The sequence below is a fragment of the Plectrocnemia conspersa genome, unplaced genomic scaffold, assembly GCF_051122295.1.
Source record: "Plectrocnemia conspersa isolate PC_06_02 unplaced genomic scaffold, ASM5112229v1 ptg000006l, whole genome shotgun sequence".
Lineage (NCBI taxonomy): Eukaryota > Metazoa > Arthropoda > Insecta > Trichoptera > Polycentropodidae > Plectrocnemia > Plectrocnemia conspersa.
In genome coordinates, this window is record NW_028277170.1 from 13425903 (window position 1) to 13447864 (window position 21962).

At 29.1% G+C, this 21962-nt stretch overlaps 1 protein-coding gene across 3 annotated transcripts in view; it reads right to left on the minus strand.

The window, feature by feature from the left end:
• The window catches only part of LOC148234283 (uncharacterized), a 262549-nt gene that overhangs the window by 130566 nt on the left and 110021 nt on the right, over positions 1 to 21962 (minus strand). The window lies entirely within an intron of this gene.

Here is a 21962-nt window from a genome sequence, read left to right on the forward strand (position 1 = left end):
ATTAAGAACACACCAATATTTTTATATCCTGTTAATAAACTATAAATAAAATATAATTCGAATATCTAAACAATATTTTACGAATAATTATGCTATAACAATGATTAAAGAAAAGTGCTTTTATAAAATAAGTTAATAAGAACCAGAGCTAAATGAAATCTTTTAATGAAGGCTTAGTAGTCAAAAAGAGGCTTAAGAGATAATGGGTTAAAAAATATAAATAAATTGTTTAATTGATGAACCAAATTGCCATTATGAAATTCGCGAGTCTATATTTCGTAATTATTAATGCAATTATTGTTTAGATAAATAATGTTTTATTTTATCTGTGTCAATAAACATAGCTAAAATTTATAGTGTAATTTAAAAATACATTATTTTTGGGCAACATACAGCTATGTATGAATACAGATTAAATTACAAAATAAGATTTTCCTCAAAAATATATGTCTAAGAAATTGACAGTATAATATTTTACGAGCGAATCTTTTATAATACGATGCATAAAATATTATTATGGTTGAGACGCTCACGACACTTTGAAAGGGCAAATGTTTAACGATGATAAAAATATGAATATTACGCAGAAAATATATTGATCAATTTTATTGAGCATTATATTACTTTGCATCCACGTGAATGTATAATATATTGATTATACATATACAGAATCAAATAAAACATAAAGAAATATATATGTATCCTGAAATTTCTGTATACAAAATATTATAAACTGAATAAGTGATATTATAAAAAATAATTTAGATTAGTAAGCTAGTATCGAATTCGTCTATATATAATTATTAAAATTATTAATTGTTTATATATAATATTTACATATTCATTATACACTTATAGTAATATTTTTATTATATAACTACTCGCGGAAGCAAATTAAGAAAAAGATGAGCTATATTTCCTAATATGAACAAGTACATATTAGATTTAATTTCAACTTCCAAGCAACTTCCGCTGGCCTGTAATATAATATTCATGACGTTGCCGTTATAATTAATTTTATGTTTACTATTTATTGAGTAAGATACATAGTGTTCTCTCGATTTTCCTGGTGCAAATTATTATTCGTGAAATTAATTTAATAAATTTAAAATTATTATTTAAAACGTCATCTAAAGGTATAGTCATATGTTACGGAAATGGATCTAAATCTCATTAAATGAAACTTTTGGAAAAGCAAAAAACCTAGATCACTAAATCCTGTTAATTATTTTTTGAACCAATAAAGAACGTGGATGGATAGAGAGATCTTGGGAGATTTGTTTATTATCAAATGGATTCATAAAGTAAGAGACTCTTTCAAAAGAAGGCTTACTACATAAAGCAATATTGTTAATAGATATGCTCCATCTCATTTGAATGAAAACATTAAAAACGTTTACCAATTTTTTACTGTATAATTTAACACGTTACCTCAATTAAACGTCTTTACCATGATGGTATTTTTAAAACTCTTGCTGAATAATATAATAAATAATTTTAAACTATCATATAAATAGAAGTAAAAATAAAATGGCTTTGGTTAAATGTAAATCAAGCCGTTAAATCGTTTTTTCTTGTCGCAATATATGCGGCAAAGAATTATAGATGTATGATGTTTTGGATACTCCCGGAATCGATAGTATTGAATAATGAACCACATAAGTCTTTGCTTGCCTTGAAAGAGTATAATTCCTTTGCCGCATCCTGTATATTTTTAATCATCTCACATTGCAAACGTGTTGGATTTTAAATTAAGTTTTTTTTTATTAGCTATATCAACCCGTTGAAAAACAAAATATAAACTCACTGTATATTAAATAAAGGTGAGCTTTAACGCGCAAGCGGAGCGAGAATTAAAAAAAGAACCATTCTGGAGCGGAAGAATGAAAAAATAAAGGAAGAAAGAAAAATATAAGAATAAGCATAAACGTCGGCGGTCCGGGTAGTTTTTCACGTCGCGAATCTTGGAAATCCGCAAATGAAGAAACGAAGAAAATGTTCGCGAAAACACTGCGTTTTTCACGGAGAGGGTACATTGTTCTAAGGGCGTGTGTTGTCGCGCACTCATAAAAGGGAAACTGAACATAAATCCCAAGGGAATTATTTCATTATTTCACTGTCGTCCTACGCCGAAGTGATTTACGCACTTTCGCAACACTAGACATTACTCTTTTCAAGCGGCGCAATGCGGAGATCATTAAGAGAAACCTATTTAATTTTACTCGAACGCTGCGATTCACGATTTGCATTTTTTTTTAATTGTTTTTTTCTGATCCAAAAGTACCCATCACTGGTAACCAATTGCTGAGCGACTTGCCCTTATAACAGTTACGTTTTTATTCTAATTAAAACCATGGCACATTTTTTATGGATACATACGAGAAACGAATGGATGAAAACAACCATTGCTAATCTACAGAATATTTAAAAAAAAACATAAACAATTTTTTAACAAATAAAATGCAGATACGGTACTGTCTGCTTAATTAATTAATTAAATTAGTAATAAAAAATCTAATAAAATAAACTTTTTTCTAATAAGGGTGTCCCAATAAGAGCACCATTTTTTAAATTTAACACCAGTTTTTTTATATAGTTGGCCATTAAAAAAATGTGATATATTTTGTGGGGGACCGTACAGATGCTCACGTTTGTGGGGATTTATCTTATTATTGAAACTCGCCAAAAGTGAGTATTTAGCAAAGGTTCTAGTAAAGAGTTCCCCCATAAATAACACACAAAGATTCCCCAGTGCATTGAATGAATATAATATCACCGGAAGACAAATAGTACCGTAAGGTCACAATTCATTCATTCCCGTCATTCCCGTTGCGCAATTTGATCTTGGAGATATCCAGCAAGCAAATGTCACTTTCTAAAGGCGTATACTTATACTTTTTTTTTATATGTTCTTTATTTAAAATATTTATTACAAAAAATATAACATAACATAACATGTTTTTGTTATTATTTTTAGAGCATCTAATAGAGATGCGCACAGGTCTACATATTTTTTCCAGTTTCTTGTAACAATCGTTTTAAAACATCTTTGTGCCTGTCTGGCAAGAAGCTAGATGGCTTGTACAAAAGGGAAGTGCTTTCGAGCGCTGACTGTTCTAACCGCAACTATTAAGAATAATGGACGCAATCGCAACTCAATCGCAGATTGTCTTTAACATAATTAAGCTTCACCCGGATTTTTCACACCTAACTCGCCAAGCCATCGAAAAATCTACAACTGTATAAGTACATATATTTACAAAATATGGTAATCTACTCTACTTAAGAGGATTAGATATATTTTAAAAAAGTTTTAAAAACGAGTGCTTTGCATCTCACACAGACAGAGCCGTAGCAATTTTTTTTTGCGCCCTTAGCAAATATGTAATATAGCACACTTTTTTTAACTATTTTTTTTAACATCAAAATAACTGGGACATGTTATTAAATATTTAGGTTTATTTAAAAAGATAATTTAAGTATTTAAATCAGATATTGTTGTTAATTCGCATTATATAGTTAGAATACTTAAATAATATTCTAAGGTTAAAAAATGAAATTCCTTCGCAATGTATTGAATACTGCAAAAAGTACATTATTAATATGTGTTCCAATTAGCAATTTATTTAATTAGGAAATAACTTATTCTACAACTTTTTTAATAAATAAAAATTAATACAGTTTTAAAGAAAATTGCAAGCTAAATAAATCATAGATATAGAAAACGAATGGATTACATAGATTGAAAATTTTTTTACAAGATTTTTCCGCAAGTATACATGAATAGTTACTACATAATAGTAACTAAAACATATTTACGCTGAATAAGTACTGTATGTCGTAAAATAAAATCACTTTAGAAACATATAAGTTATTATATCCAAGGAATCTCATAATCGAATCCTGCAAAGGAAAACTGACAAAATTAATAGTATTGAAGTTATAAAAAATTATCAAAGTTAGTTTTCGTTGAGTAAAATATTGCAACTGAAAATTAAATGAAATACATTATATCGCTGATTAAAGAACCAAACAATGTTTTATTTTACCTGAATAAAAATTTAATGAAATAGATCTAGTGAATATAGTTATAAAATAAAACTTATTACAAAATAAATAAGAAATATAACTTAATAGAAAAATTGTGGAAATAATAAAGTAGCACAAATCCAGCAGTATAGCGATCGTAACAGGGATAAATATCATAAAAAGGATTAAAAACTGTTTACGATTGACAATAGGTAGGCAAAAATACTGAATAATTTATTTCAATAAATAAAAAAAATAATATATGCTGCACTTAAATTAGAAGAAAATTTATATTTTATTAATAAAGAAAGGATTTATGCAATTCTACGATATCAGTCATTAGTTTGTGCTTTGTTGCCGAGAGGTATCATTATTAAAACATCGATTTACAAGATTTGTTTATTTGTACAATTACGTTATCTCTGCTGATGTTTTTTTCGGAGTACTTTTTTGTAATCACTTTTCCAGATTCTCGGAAATTGTTAGCGAATCGATGCTCAGTTGATAATTAGTTTCCAAACTTTTCTCTTTCGCTTGTAAATTACTTTCAATTCAATAATACCCCAAATTTAAATATAAACTCTTGTTTACATTTAAAATTTCCTTTCAGAGATTATTTAATTAATCGAATTTATATTATTAGATTACATCAAGAATTATTATTTCATATCGTATAACACTGTTTTCATTACCAGTAATATATTGCAATTATTTTTCAGCTATAATTATGTTTCGGTATTCATTTAATGCGGCCTGTTACCGATCCCCTCTATAGCGTAGAGAACAATGCTGAATTACATTATGGTAAATATGTGTGTGTGTTTTTCGGCGATGGTTTTGATATTAAATATCGTTTTGTCCGTTAGTTGAAAATGGTTATTGCAACCCACAATATTCTGATTTTCATAGTTAGGCTTCATCCTAACAAATTAAATTTGAAGTGAAAATCCCTTTGGAATTTTTGAACAATAAAGATACATTTGCATTAAAAAATTTCCAATACATTTTTTGATATAAAATATTCAGCTGCAATAATAATATTACACTTCAATTTTTATCGTTCACTTAAATAATGATATTTATATTATTTTGTACTCGCTTGTATTTAATTTTGAGTTATATAGTATATATGAAAATATAGTATTAAATGTACCATTAAAGAATCATTAATCTTCCGAGTCACATTGAGCAACCGTCCTCGTAACTTTTTATTGTCATGGCGAAGGCAAGGCAAATTTTGATAAAAACCATTTTAAGAAGATTTCATAAGAAAAAAACACGCTTGCTTTTAAATATGTTAATCAGGATTATTTCAACATCACATACTTTGTTTTCTAATAGGTTTTGTGAATTAATAATATTACAATTTTTTTGTTTGTTTTTATAGCTCTGGTGCTTGACTAAAATTAAAGTGTATGTATTAATCATATTCCATAGTATATATAATTGAAACAAATCAAGAGGAGCGCAACCGGCTACTATTTGTTCTACCTCATACATACTCTTATACGTCTTCAACAATAATAAGATCACTAATAAATTCGCGCTGGGCTTTACCAACAGTGGTTGTCTCAAGCGACAGCCCAGGTAGGAAGTCGGCTCACACACAGCGCCTTGATAGAAAACTCATTCAAATGATGAATTACTACTGTGAGTAAAGGGTCGGCAAACTTTTTTGTAAAGAGCCGAATCAAATATATTTATAAATCTACTTGAATAATAGCAAAAAAAAGGTTTTCGCATATATTTTTACTTATTTTGCGGTATTCGATGTAATAGCTGAGGTCGAATTTTTTATTATAAAAATTTCAATCGTGACATAGCCATCGAATTGCTTTATTCATTTTCAATAAAAAATTATTCAAGTTCACAAAAGTTAATAAAGTACACCGCTGATACAACTGATTCAATTACCCGTGATATTTTTAAATATTTCCCACGAAGAACATGCTAATGTATAACATGAAAGGCTTTAAAAACTATGAATAGCAAACATTCGAGATCATTTACCTGGCTATTTAATTGGCTATTGATGTAACGCATACTCTGAAATTTTAAAAGGTTAATCTATTCTTAGCTCACAGGCCGACCCCTCCCATGGGAAACAGCTCCTGTCCATTTAAGTAAAATGAACGTGCTGCAACTAGCCTAATATTTGTAATTCAAATTGAAAACATAAATAATACTCAATTTCACCGCCTCTTACTATCGTGACCCTTTTTGCTGCCTCATTACACCTCGTCAGTGTGAACGCGGCATTAGAGAAGTGTGGGCGAGCGTTTAGCGTGTGTACGGTCGGTTATATGTTACCTATATAAATCGTTAATATTCAGGGGGCCGCTCTTGCCGTCTACAGCGGGGGGATGTCATTTTTAATAAAGCGAAAGATAAGATACGCGCGTAACACGAGTACCATAAAATGATTTTACGAGTTGGAAGAGGTGTGAAAAGCTGTCAGACATGCTCGGCGAAACCCACATTATATTTTCTCCTCGGGTCTTCTTCAAATCTGAGAGAGTGGTGTATTTTATATCATATTTAATGTATATCGCATAACGCTTTCAGAGTCACGCAATCATTCGTATATATGGTGTACAAACTTTTCTATTCTATATTTTTTCACAACAACTTTTTTCTACTTATGTCATATTCATTCAATAATGTAGTAAGATGTCCTATATTTCTTCCTCATAATTCCTCGACCTCAAACCTTAACTTGACTTAAATTATTTTACCCATAAATTTAATATTGTATTTATATATATATAGTTTTCTGCTAATGAGTATTTTTTTGAGGCGAGGCAACAAACAACACGTTTCTACGAAGCTCAACTTTCTCATCAGTAGGCTGGATGTAAATTAAGCCTCAAAGGGTTTCGCACAGCTAATTTACTACGTTTTAAAAATTAAAAAAATGGAACTAAATTTAATATGCGTTAACATTAATTTATACTAAAATAAAAATAAAAGCATTATCAACTTACTAAGAGCTTTATTGATTGAAAATGCTCATTTGGGTTGAAATATGCATTTAACACCTTATCTACCACGCAAAAATTTATGGTTGGTAAAATAAGCTAAAATTAGAAACTCTAATTTGCTTTTTAATGATGCATATATTAACCACTGTGAACAGTATACATGCATATGAAACTAGAAAAAATCATGCTAAAATATTTTATATTTCAAATATCTATTATTAGTATATATTTGACATGTATGATGCTCTTCAATAAATATTAGAATTAAGTAGACCTATAGTACCGCAACATTAACCTGTACGATGTAAATGAGAAAATAAAATACTGGTACAAGGTTCTGAAGTATTATTAATGCGCTGTTTTGAGTTATAGATATTAAAAGTATTTTTTCTCTTGACTTTTTTTAAAATTCATACACTTAAAAATAATTTTAAAGATCAACGATAGAAGAAATAAAATCTAATCTATATCAATATACTCTTACATATAAAAAGTGTATAAAAAACTCTTTTATAGTGATTTTTATAGAGTAACATTAATTACCTTAAAAAATACAAACATACAAACTCAAGAAATCGTATTTAAGCAAACATAATTTGTTCTTTATAATTTATTATAATGAAAATTAATAAATCAATTTATGTTTTATATAGAGATTATAGCAATGGTGTCATATATGAAAATTAATATTCAAAGCTAATATTGCTAAGAAACATAATTTGACCCGGAAAGCATTATTCAAGACGTGGAAATAACGTTTGAAGCAACGTCTCTTGGTAATAAAATTTTAAACAAACTTTTTAGTTTCATTCGATAAATGTATTTAACAAGCTACTAATTTATCAGGCTGAATAAACACATTTATGATCATTTTAACATGACTATTAATATAATATAAAACTGGACTATTAGTGTTAGACATAAAAAAAGCATTCGAAACCGTTTAGCATGACGACTTAACATATAAATTATCTAAACATAAAGCCTCCAATTATCTTTAAAATATAATACGTTTATACCTGAAAGCTTGGAGCTATGTCGTTTCGCGAAATAATGATAATATTAATACACAGCCGTCATAACTAGTTTTTTCGGCCCTAAACCAATTGCAATAGAGTTACAAAAATCTTTACAAAACTTACATAATTATTAATGGAAAATTTAAATAAATCAAGAAATAAGTTTTACCACACCTAGCCTTCATTTCTTACAATTGAACAAGGAAAATTCATTAAATGGAGAGCGAGCGTACATCTGAACCCAAAAAGCTTACATAAAATAAACATTATATCTAAAAGACTCGCTGCCATTGCGGCCCAAAAACCAATATTTAACAGAAAAAGCGCTTCACTACATAAATAGCTAATTTGACCGATAATAACATACGCTAGAGTATTAATTTTATTTTATCTTTGAATTTCCGTTTGTTAACTAGAAAATGGTTATAGACAAGCAACTTGCAATTAAATTTTAATGTATGTAATTTCCTGTTTTATTAATTTCGTAATAAACGTTTACGTGAAAAGCAACGATTTTACATAAAAGAGATAGACGGCAAGTTTAAGTTAACTCATATATATATATATTATAAACTTATAATTAATTTAATATATGATTATTATTTTTTACATAATCTAGTTTGAAATGAAATTACGAGGTCAAAATTAATCTATACACGACCAAGAATACAGTTGTGTAATTAAATTAGCAAAGTTGCCAACTTTGCAACATTGTTCCCCCTTTGCCCAGTCGAAAACTTTAGCAATTTTCAACGGCACATTTCGGGAATACGAAACGACTGCTTTCTCTATGTGCGGCCATCATATTGATAAAACACATTTGAAATTTGAAATTCATACGCACCCAAGGTAAATTAATTGGCGGGACCTTGTTGAAGGCCGGTGAATTTCGCATGGTCAGGAATTTAATTAAGGGTCCTTTGATCTGCAGAGGGGTCAAAAGGGTATCCTTAAGAAGCAACTCGGAAAGCAGCCGCGTAATGACTATGTGGGTGTTTGTTTCTGTACGTGATTTGCTATGCATGAACTTTATTATTGACATATTGTTTTTGGAGATATATAAGCATTGCTATTTAATATAAATAAATAATCATAATAATAGCAATATTATTATAAAACTGCATAACAAGTTTCAAGTTTCTTTGTTGTATATATAAAATAACTCGATTTATATGTAGAAGTACACGATGATTCTAATTTCAGCGATACCCGTGCGCTTCAAAAAGCAACTCAGAACACACTGCACGTGCAATGGGAGAGGTTAGAGATGTAGGCCAAGTGCAAGAAATGGGAGTAAGCCATTAACTTATTTGTTTGTACATCGCTTAAGTACGCGTGATTAACCAAATATATTTGATTTGAAGTATTGAAAAAAATGTTGTTCTTTAACCGCGTAACATTATTAATTTGTGCATTTTTTTATTATTACAGTTACTGTTTATTAATACAATCTTTATAACATTTTTAACAAAAAAAAAACAAAAATGCTTTGCTATTGTTATATTAAATTAAGAAATTCAGTCAAAACCTTTTTTTATTAACTGATAGATATTATATTATTATTATTTAAAAAAAAAAAAATTAGCTTCCACTCAAAAATAAGTTCTACTAGAATATCTGGATTGTGTAATATCCATACTATCAGCTTTAATATTTGTTTTTACATATGTACACATCGACTCGACTCTAGGGATTTGTTATCCTGTACGCCTTGCAAATATGTTATGGAAAATAAAAATTAATAATATTTGTTATCTCTAATATATAAATATGCTTGAAATCTCTTTACAACTTCCTCCGCCACGTATTTTCTTAATTGTAGTACCAGTTTCATTATTTGGCAACAAGATAATAAACACAAATTCGAGGATGTTTTTCGAAGATGACATACAATACAGAGAAATGAAAATATATTCACTTATATTTCAAAAAGCGTATCATTGGCTGAATTCATAATAAAAGTTACTGCCTATTTTTGTTTATGGTAAAAAATCAATTATTGTCACGCATTTTTCTAGAAAACTATCGAGCGCAAATGATGAAGGTTTTTCTATTTATATGTTAATCATTTAATCCAGTATTCATGAAAGCAACGATATGTATAGAATAGACCGTTTGGGGAGTTAGCACTATCGGAAACCAAAAGTCCCTGTGTGCTAGTGTAAAAACCCTCGCAAACCCACAGCACGTGATCTCTTTGTCCAAGTTTGTTATCTGCGACTGTATTTTTGTTCCCGAAAAAGATAGACCTCATGTCAAAGGAGATCACAGAACCCTCCCGGACATATAATGGAGGCAAACCAGTTCACCGTGTGCTAGAAAGCTTATCGACGGGGAAATAAATAATTAAATTTATAAGAAAATACTTAATGAAAGAGAATATAATGTATAGAAGGCAAATATAAATAGAGAAAGAGAAAACTATAATCAGATATAATACAATTTTTATTCATCGGTACTTGATTGGATTAATAAGTTTATAAATAAATACACACTTAAGATAAAGGTTATGGTAGATGATATTAATTAATTTATTGATTTATTTAACCCTTTATGTGCCGTGGTAAATTTCATAGCACACGATCACAGTGCCAGCTATTTTTAGAATTAAAAATAAAATATATGTGTGTGCAACCGACTTGTCAAGGACACTTATAACGGAAAAGAAGCCTCCGGGTGCCGTTTCCGGTGCATTGTCATACTATTTGTAGCTGTTAAAAATCAAAGTGCTAGGGTTGTCTCAACAAAACAATATTAAATTAATTTTTGTTTTATTTGCAAAATCACATTTTTATAAAAAAAACTTTTCTGCATTTTTTGCATGTCACTCTATCATCTAACGTGTGTAATTTGGCGAGAAATATCATATTACAAAAAGGCGAACCAGAAGACAGCCCTTACTGGCTCTACTACGTTCCTTGAGAAATAAAAATGATTCGCCACAAAATCGGACTAGACACGCTCGACTCCACTACGCCTCGACGTTTAGACTACAATTTTGCTCCAAGGAATACTTCACTCCACGTATATACTTATGCCTCTCCTCCTGTTTGATCATCACCTCCAAGACACGCGCTTGAAAACAGGTACTGACGACTTTAAAAAGGGCCTACCGATGCAACCAAAAATCTACTATCGAAGTGTCTACATGTAGATGACATCTACTTGATTGCCTATGTCAAGATTTTTCGTCACAAAATTAGAAAAATAAAGCAGATTCCTAGCTACTGATTTTAGTACACAAAATGCTGTTGATCGACGTCATAAACTATAAACAGTATTTGATTTTTTTATTTCGTGTTATATAAGTAGAACCAATGATTTTTTAATAAAAAAATAAATTGTATGAATAATTTAAAAACATAGCTTCGTTGCATCGTTGTCTTTTCTTAAATGTATATTTTTAACCATTTTATTTTTTTACTTTTTTTGTATATTTTCAAAAAAATTCATAATGGGTGACTTTTTCAGAGATTTATTTACTACGATTAATAATGTAATGAAAAATGTAACAGATAAAATGGTTGCCCTTATCAATGTATATGTATTCAATGGCTTAAAAAGCAACGCTGTTTTATTACACAGGATTGGTGAATCTAAATTTCTTAGCATAATAATTGACCTACAATCGCTAGCGATTAGTTTGTGGTTTAGCAATCAATTTGGATTTAGGGAAATTAATAACTTCACCGCATAACCAGCAACTACTACTTCGTTTATTTTCTCTAAATAGATTTAAATGCAAGTACTACAACTGACGATAAATTGATTTAATATACTAAATAAGTAAAGTAATTACTTTTATAATATTCCTAAGAAATCGCAACAAAACGTGAATATTTTGATACAAAATAAGTTTTCACGTGGAATTGAAAAGTCGAGCACTGTGCTTTGTATAAAATTATTTCGGTCTGAAGAACACTCCTTAAGGATAAATTACGCTGTATTGCCACTGCGAAGAACCGCAGAGCTACCTGTTTGCTTTCGTAAAGAGCACTTCAATGCTCACAGAGAATATTATTGTATCTAATTTTTGCATTTTACAATAGGTACATTTAAGAGTTAAAAATAATTTTAATGATTCATAAATAAAACAAACAAGCATTGTGCTTGTAATGATTCTGTACTTATTTATAAACACAAATAAAATTATTTTTGTACTAATTGTAAAATATACTAATAAAAAAGAATATTTACTTTACCTAAATGTGGATTGGTATTTCTCAGTCTTATTTATATGTATATCCGTACGTTTTAAATATATTTTATTATTTTACTTAGAATATATATTGTAATGTTTTACTTCCTAAAGCTATACAAATAGAGTGAACAATTAGATCATTTAAATTTGGAATTTAAAATAATTTCTTATATTTTTATAAAAATGTCAGTCCTGTTTATACATGGTTTTTAAAAGTGTGATACCTTCGATTAAATGTTTTAGAAGGTTCAAGTTATTAAAAAGATTTTGTGATCTTCGAATTAAAACTCTCGGTAATACCAGGTTTATTGATCATATTGAGTAACACAAAATAAAAATATTTCTATGTGTTCTTTGCGACTCGAATGAAGGTCGGGATATAAATACGTGTTTAAAATACACATAATTATAATTTTTACAACATGACTTTTTTCTCATCTTTTTCGTTCTAGTATAACTGCTAAACTACACGGAATTGCTACAGCGCTTAGTACATCTGCAAAAACAGCGTGTGTACTTATTCATATACATACATATGTATGTACATACACATCACAATATTATTTTTGAGTTCCTAATGTGTATTCAGATGACTGATGGTATTATACACATTAACGACGTTAAATAAATCATATTTAACAAAAAATATAATAATCTTAAGAGGAAGTTCAAAATTATTTATTTTTTTAAAATAAGATACTTTGGTAAAAGCAATGTAAAGTTGTTTCATAAAATAATTAGAAAAACAGCAAATTTATTGCAACAATGGATTCGACACTTAGAGAATATCATTTGTATTAATCCAAAATTTTATTTTATTTATTATTTTTATTAAATCTTCCGTTGTAGCCCAATGCGAACGGAATAAATCTGTACTGAGTTGCAACAAATATATAATGAATAATTACATGTAAATATTAACCACCAGACTAAAAGTATGGGAATCGGTGACACCTACATTTTAATAATTATACATTATTAAATGTAAAACAGTTTATAACCGATAGATGTCACTGCAGCTAGGCCTAGGCTTTTTATTATAAATAAAAATTCGAGTGACGCTGCCGGGACTCGAAACCGCAACCTCTCAGTTACTAGTCTGACACGTTACGGACTACGTTATTCCGTGCTTAAAATGTCATATTATTTTTTTATAAATCTAACAAAATACATTCAGAATTTTTTTTCGACAGCGCTTTGTCTAAGTTAATCTAAATTCTCATCAAGTAGAGATACGCCGACCATCGACATAGACGGATTAGATCAAGAAAACAGCCGCTTCTCTCTTTACGTCCATCTAGGTCCATTTATGACATCCAAAATAACATTCAATTAAATTCCTTAAACACAAAACAAGATGAAGTATATGAACCGACTTAAAATTTGTGCACAATAAAACAAATAAAGACCTTAGTTTTTAATCCCATACGAACATGATTGTATTTATAGTGTTATACGCCTATAATGTAAACAAAAAAATAATAACAAATATTATTAGTTTTATCAATTATTTTGCACAAAATATTGCTCTATTTTATCGGTTATGGTTGTTGCTAGAATGTATGTTTACTATTAATTTAAATTTCTTCCTATTGTACATTTTTTCAATACCGGAAGCTTCACATTTTCTCGAAATAAAAACAGCTTGCGGTTAATAATATCAATAAAAAAATACTAGATTATAATTTATATTGGATATAACATCTCGAATCTTAAGGAATTTTAAAAATATTTTAAGGTATTCAATTATATTTTACAATTTTCAGAGATCAAATCATTAGACAGATTCCTTAATTGCTATGATAAACAAAAACTGTTTTGTTAATAAGCAATCAAATATCCTTCGATGTAGTATGAAACATACGTGTGATTTTTTAAGGTATATATCTCGAAACGTAATTTCTATGTAAATTATTTTTATTTTTATTACATCTTCCGTTGTAACCTGACAGGCGTAAGACTAATGCATTACAACGGGGTAAATCTGTACCAACTGAGTAAGCCAATCAGATATAACGAATACCTACAAGTATTAACCACCAGACTGAAAATCTGGGAATCGGTGACATCTATATTAATAATTATAAATTATAATGTGTAATATAATTTATAACCAATAGATGTCACTGCAGCTTTTTTAATAATAAAATAGTAATGTGCACTGGCACCATAATATTTTAATCACTTGCTTTCTGTATACTCAGCGTATGCGAATCGGCAGTTAGTCTGTATCTTGGCACAATATTTACAAAACAACTTCGCTACAGTTGATATGAAATAAAAGGCATTCAAATATGGGTCTGCTCCACTTTCGAGTAATCCTGTGTGTACATAATCTGGTTATTGACCCATGTTAACATTTCATCACTTTTGCACGAGCCGCTGTAAGCTTTTAATGGCTTCTAAATTATACAAGGTGACGTTACAGCCATTAATAAAAAAATGTTTATGTAGCAAATTATTAAGCGCCATATAAAACAATACCATTTTCACCCAACTTATTGATTCAAATCAAAATGAAAAGTATTTTAAATTAAAAAAGTTTTATAATTACTAGATAAAAATCAAACATTAGCAAAGTTAAAGTAATATATATTGTTATATATTATATTCTTTGTTTGTGAGATCATCGCCCTTCACACGAGTTTTGATCCAGCATACTTATTTTTAGACTATAAGACGACGCGATTACCATATTTCGTGATGCTGTAACTGCTAATTAGCATAATTATATAAATAAGGGAATCTCCTATGTTCGTCAGCTTTCCGTCAAAAAACTTTAAACCATACGGTCAGTCATCTGATCGATATATACCGATTTTCATCGAGTAGCCGCGAATTTATAGCAATATAACTAAATAGTTCTAACCTAACTGCGATTATGGGTATTCATAATAAGTATACATAGGTTGAGAAAGCAATTATTAATTGCGCTCCGTAAACAGGATTTTTTTTGAAATTTAGAAAACTTAACTCAAATATACATGTATGTACATAAATAAACTGATTTTTCATTCTTCGTGTCTTTGCGTATATAAGATTATAATGTAAAAAGTACACGAATAAGAACTAACTCAACAGATTATAACGAAATAAAACAAAATTTCTTATTTGTACTATTTTTCCTTACTGATGACGGAAAGTATGCCCTAAAGAAGAATGCAAAATAAATTTAAAATAGTAAAATATTTTTTAGTATTATTGTAGGTTTATAAGTTATTTGATGTAATGTTTTTTGTTGTAGTTTCATATTAAGTGGATTCACACTCTGATTTTCAGTCGAAAACGGATAGTGATTGTAAATAACTTTTTTTATTTTACGAATGGTGTTGTGTTCTCATTTTTTATTGTCTTATTAATAGTTGGACATATTTTTCAGGCTCCTATGCATTACGATATCGAAAAAGATTCACGATTAACTCTTTGGTATGAATTTAAACATACACAAAATGCAGCGCAAGCTACGATAAATATAAATTTTTGATTTGGCGAGGGTACTGTTTGTCAAGGAACTGTAAGGCATTGATTCTAGAATTTTATCACTAGCAAATTTGAACTTGAAAATGAGCCCAATGAAAGTACTTCACCTGATATTAATACGATTTAGAAACAATGTTAAAATTCAAGATGTGAAAAATTAAAATCAAACAGAATAAAACAGATTCCGAAATGTATATAAACTTTGCTACTGCATGAATGGAAATATAGCGTTATATACCTGGACTCCAAGCGCAAATAAAATAAACATATTTTGGAACTTCATTCTTTGGAAGGACTTGCTGTCCTTGCGGTTTTAGACCGATATTCAATAGAAAGAGCATTGTCATTTTCAAATATTTCGCGTAACCACTAGGCCCGTAGGGTGAGATACATTCGCTTTCGCTCGGTCGCCTATTAAGTGACGAGAGTTAGTGAGAAGAAGTGGGCGTGCAGAACGCATGTAACGCACGTCCTTATCTTTTACTCACTCTCGTCACCTAGCATGCAAGCGAGCGAAAGGCAATGAATCTTACCGTACACACCTGGTAACTACACTAGCATACTAATAATTTCGTACCGTCGGTTGGGGAGGTCTCCGCGAATCACAAAAATTCCGAGATCAGTCCACTAATTTTTGCGCAGTATATTTGACAGAAGAAATATGTCAACGCCTTGAAAGAGTGAAATTTTGTATATGAACACATTTTGAAAGTCAAATAATGCAAGGGTTAAATATCAATGGTATTTTTTCTAACGCACAGTGGTGTATTTTATGCGTAAATCATAATGCACAAAAGGGTGTGGATTCTCTGTATTAACGAGGGTAACAATGACTTGCTTTGACATATTGTTTATGAATTCCTTTATATTTAAAAGGATTGTTTTTTCCTCTGGACATTACGGGGGGATACGTGGTGGTCCATTCAGTGTCAGTCTATTGTGTTACTTGTCGTTATCGTTCTTGCGGGTTACCCTTTGTTTAAATTGCGCAATTACCAAGTTATATTATTGTAATTATCGTTTGGTTGCCCTTGGCAATAATTGAACGAGTGTATAAAGACCCTTGCGAATGAAAATTGTTCGGCTGCAGACTTAAAACACATTTTCAAGTATAATAAAAAAAAAAATTTTAATTGTGTTAATATTTTTAAATATATTAAAAGTTTATTAAATATTAGTTTATATACACACAGGACAATTTTTTTGGAAAATTTAAAATTTTATTCTTGAAATTTGTAAAGATTTTTGAGATTTTTTAGCAATTATTAAGTTCTTTATGTAACATTTTTTTACTCAAAGCTTAAGCTTTTGAAAAATTGTGCTATATTTTGTTTTAGAATTATGTAATTATTTTTTTAAATATATTTTAGTTTCTTACTTTTCACTTTTTTGTAGTCTAAACAATAATATGGTTTTAAATTAAAGTTCTTAGGCTAAATTTATAGAAAATTTGGAATTTATTTTTTAAATATATTGATATTTTTAAATATTTTTTTATGGATTTTATATTCAAAAAATATTTTCTTAAGCAAATTTTGAAGACCATTTTTTGGAAAATTACGATTTTTTTTAAATTTTTAAAGATATTCTAGCGGCGTGTTACAAAATATTTGTATTTAAAACTTTTTTAAAAAACCCTCACTCTTTTATTATTTTTTTAATAACTGTTGATTTTACTCGTATTCATAAAATCAACTGTGGATTGCTTACCAATATGACATTTAAAGGTATTTCCTGATGTTTTACGACACCAAGATGCCGTAATAAAGGTGAAATAAATTAACAAATGGGTACCGCACGAACTGGCAAAAACAGCACATTTCAGTTCTTAATTAGTACTTAGAAACAATAGTGAACCATTCTTAAATAAAATATGAGGATAATGGTTAGACAGATAACAATCTCAGAAATTGAGTTTGCACCTAAAAAATAATGATGACATATGATGGTATTATAAACGTTTAATCCATTAATCGTGTTTTAAACCGGGCGAGACTATTGCAGCATATTTATATTATAGAAAAATAAAAACTATGCATATACAATTAACCATAAAACATCTGATGTTGAGAAATACGAAATTTAATAATCACAGAAATATTTAAAAAGTCTTTGATGACTTTACAGCCTCTAAGAATGAAGATTTTTATAAAAAAGGGAACAATACATTTTTGTGAATAGAACATATATTGTACTTTTAATGAGTCATTATAAATGAAACACTATAATATTATCTAAATATTTAAAACTCTTTTAATAACACAATAATTAATAATCTAATATAAATCGTTTATAGAAATATAAATGGTTTGAATTTGAGCTTTTTTTAAATGTAATAACGGCAACCCTTTAATTATATAGTTATAAATTTTGTAAAGCTGGAAACCTATCACGATTCACATAAAGTGGTCGATCTTTTATTATCATATAATATAAGAAGCAAGGATTCGATCAATGACATGTCATGGCAGGAAGTTCGTGACGCGATCCTTTATGATAATTACTTCACCTTGCGCAGGTTTTATGAACGATTTGAGAATACCAAATACGTGCTTTTAAAACACACACACGGTTATGGTTCTTATACGTCAAATACACTAGATTTGTAGATAGTGATTGCTTCTAAAAACGTCACTAGGATTGACACATTTCACTTTTGGAAACGTAGAAATTGTGCCTTGAATGTGACAATATAAAATCCGCAATATATTCTATATATCTAATAATATCAAATAAATATCCTAAATAGCTTTTTATGCATGAACGTGCGTAGAGACACTACCATAATAATGAACCACAAGTAGTTGACCTTGGTCTAAAGTTATTTCAAAAATTCCATAGCAGTCGGAGAACATCCGGCCGTGAACCCCATCATAATGTTAATATGAATTAGGCATACAAATTTCTTATGCACAATAGTTTTGCGTTGACAATCATTATCACAGATTTGAATAGAAATATATTATAATTTAATAATGCGAAAAAATAATGTAAGTCAATTTGAGCTCTTATTTTGAAGAGAAAAGTTAGGGAGTTTATGATAAAAATGGACAACAATGAATTTATTTTACTTAACTTATTTAAGAACCTCAGTTCATTTAAGACACTAAGAAAATTATGCCATCAAAATATTTTATAAATATAACATAATCGTAAAAAATATCATTACTCAATTTAAATTTTAATGTAAATCTAGGCTATATGTTTTGACTAGCAGGTAGTTTCGCGCTAATAAATTATAAGCTCGCAATATTCGCTCGTAATTTAGTTTTGCTCTTCACGCTGTCAATTTCAGATATAATTTGACAAATGCAATAATCCCTACCCTACAGTGATAGCGTGTCAATTTTGTTTCGAAATTATTTGAAACAGCAAGCAGTTGCTAAATTTGTTTCTTTGATAAGACAGTTCATATAAGTGTGAATACTTTAGTTAAAGTCCATTATCATTGTAATTATTTTTAAGTATTGACAAATAAAAATAATAAACATACCATTAAAGGATAATATATTTTTAAAACGCTAGCTCTGAACATCCTTTCTACATAGTATCGATAAATATATATTGCTTAACAGTTATTTTGCAAATTTTATTAAATAAGTATAATTATGATACAATGGTGATTGCGCAAATAAAAATTGCACACAGGAAAATTCTGAATGTGTATGAATGTTTAATTGTCAAATATATTTTACTCTTAATACCAACTGCTTTAAATTTTTATTAAAGTATAGGAAATGTAAGTGTATCACTACATACTAATATAATTGTAAAATATTTTTGTATATATTGATATAAATTCGCGGCTACTCGATAAAAATCGGTATTTATCGGTAAGATGACTGAAGGTATGGTTTAAAGTTATTTGTCAAAATGCTGACGAACAAAGGAGATTCCCTCATTAATATAATTATGCTAATTAGCAGTTACAGCATCACGAAAAGAGGTAATTGCGTCATCTTACAGTATAAAAATAACTATGCTGGATCAAAACTCTCATGTGTATAATAAAAATATATACTCTGATTTAGAATAAATATATATATAGAAGTCTGTAAGACTTTCTAGGCATTTGAGTCGCTTAAAACCAATAGTGATCATTTGCGGTGTTTTAAACATATGCACAATTTCATTCTGACGACCATAAAACACGTCTCGATGGTATGGTCACACAATGAAAGAGAGCTCTCGTGACCAAGAAATTGCATTAATTATTGAGAATATTGCACGAATCACCGTCTCAAGACGTTAATCACCCATAAGTACCGCTAAAATACTCTTTGTTTAAAAACAATGCGAGATAGACAATACGTTCTATCATGCGTATAATAATATTTTCACCCTTTGGTAACCGTTCGCCGAAGTGACTTTTTGTGGACATGTCCAAAAAGTGATACGATTGGCTCGTAAATATCCTTAGCTGCGATTCACCAGAGCTGTCTCGAAGCAACATTATAAAAGATGTGATATTTGGTTACATAAAGAGAGACGCGGTAAAAGACGGACAAGCGAAAAGATACGCCAAGGAGTCATAACAGCAGAGCCAGATCGCTCCACAAATTCACAGCCGGCAATAATACAACTCGACTCGCCAACGCAGACTCTCATTTTAAACTCCACAGCTTGATCCACCGCGGCATCTACATTTATCTATATGTGTATGTTATAATTTATAAATGTTTATAAAATAAGCTGTTACCAGATTTTTGCTGTCTTATTTGCCTGTAACGTTACACCCCTTTGGCTTTATAACCCGTTAGTAGAAATTATCAAAATGATTTTAACAAAAAGTTACAGGTCACAGAGGAGAAACGCCGAGGAATCATAGTAGCAGAGACAAGCCAGGACACTGCATGGATACAAGACATATCAGCAGATCGTTTATCATCATCACGAAAACACTCCCAACTGCTCCACGAAATCATAGCATACAATAATACAATTTAACACGCCAGCAAAAACTCTCCTATTTCCAAGACCTGCCATTTTAACTCCACCGCCTGATAGCCGCATATGTAAATATATGAAATAAATATAAATAAATTATTTTTCAAAAGTAAAATTTTAAATATTATTTTTTTGCAAAAACGAGCTAAATTAATAATTAACGTGTAATTTTACATAAATATTATTTTTGTAGTACAAATAATTATTTAAATGCATAATAATATTTTGTACTACATTAATTTAGCAGGAAATTGTATTTCCATAACTTGAGCCAAAAACGCAAACCTATCCTAGAGTAATGTATATGTATATACATTTATTATTTCATATGTATAAAATGTATGTCATCTTTTCGTATAACCGAACTGAACTGAGCTTCATAAATAACGCCACGCTTCTTTCTGTTCAATGTGACAGGTTGGATTTCATTGAAATTTACGAAATATAACACGGTGAGACTTTTTGTTACTAGAATAAAAATACAATATGTAAATATACGTATTTTACTCCGCAAGGATATAGACTGTGCAATATGTAACCATTTTAAATATTATAAAATCTGTGGACAGTTAGGAGAACTATTCATATAAATTTTCCATTATATATACAAAAATTAAATATATACTAGGTACTTAATTTTTTACACAATTTTAGATCTAAAATTAATCTAAAATATTGTGTTTATATTTATTCAAATGTATGTTTTTTATCGTTTTTAGAATATTATGAAAAAGTAATATAAAAGTTTCTATCAAGTTATTTTATTTAACTGCGATTGAAAATCAATGAATTATTATGATATATTATAATTTTATACATAAAACTGTATAGTTTGAATACAATTATTGAATTACTGAGAAACGGAATAAATCGTAAATTTATTAAGGGTAAAATTTATTGTCTAGCACGAGTCCTGTAATTTAGGTATATACATATGTATAATATATACACTAAATTTTAAAAGTACAGTTACGAAATAAAAATAATAGCACACCTATAATAGATGAGCACCTTCCCACATATTTTTTTACAGCTTTTATTACATCATTGTGTCTAGCAAGCTTATTACGGTGTAAGGGTAGCGTTTGTACCCGTGAGAGTGAAGAAAAAGTAACATAATCGTAAGAAGGAATCGATTATCAAAGGGTAAAAAAATAATAGGATTATGCGGATCTTTTCCCAATAAAGAGTAGTTGTTTTGGGGGTACTTATGTGTGATTAGCGGTCTACGTATTATTTTTAAATATTAATACAATTGTTTGGTCACAATATCTTATTTTTTAATGTTGTTAGATATAATGTGTG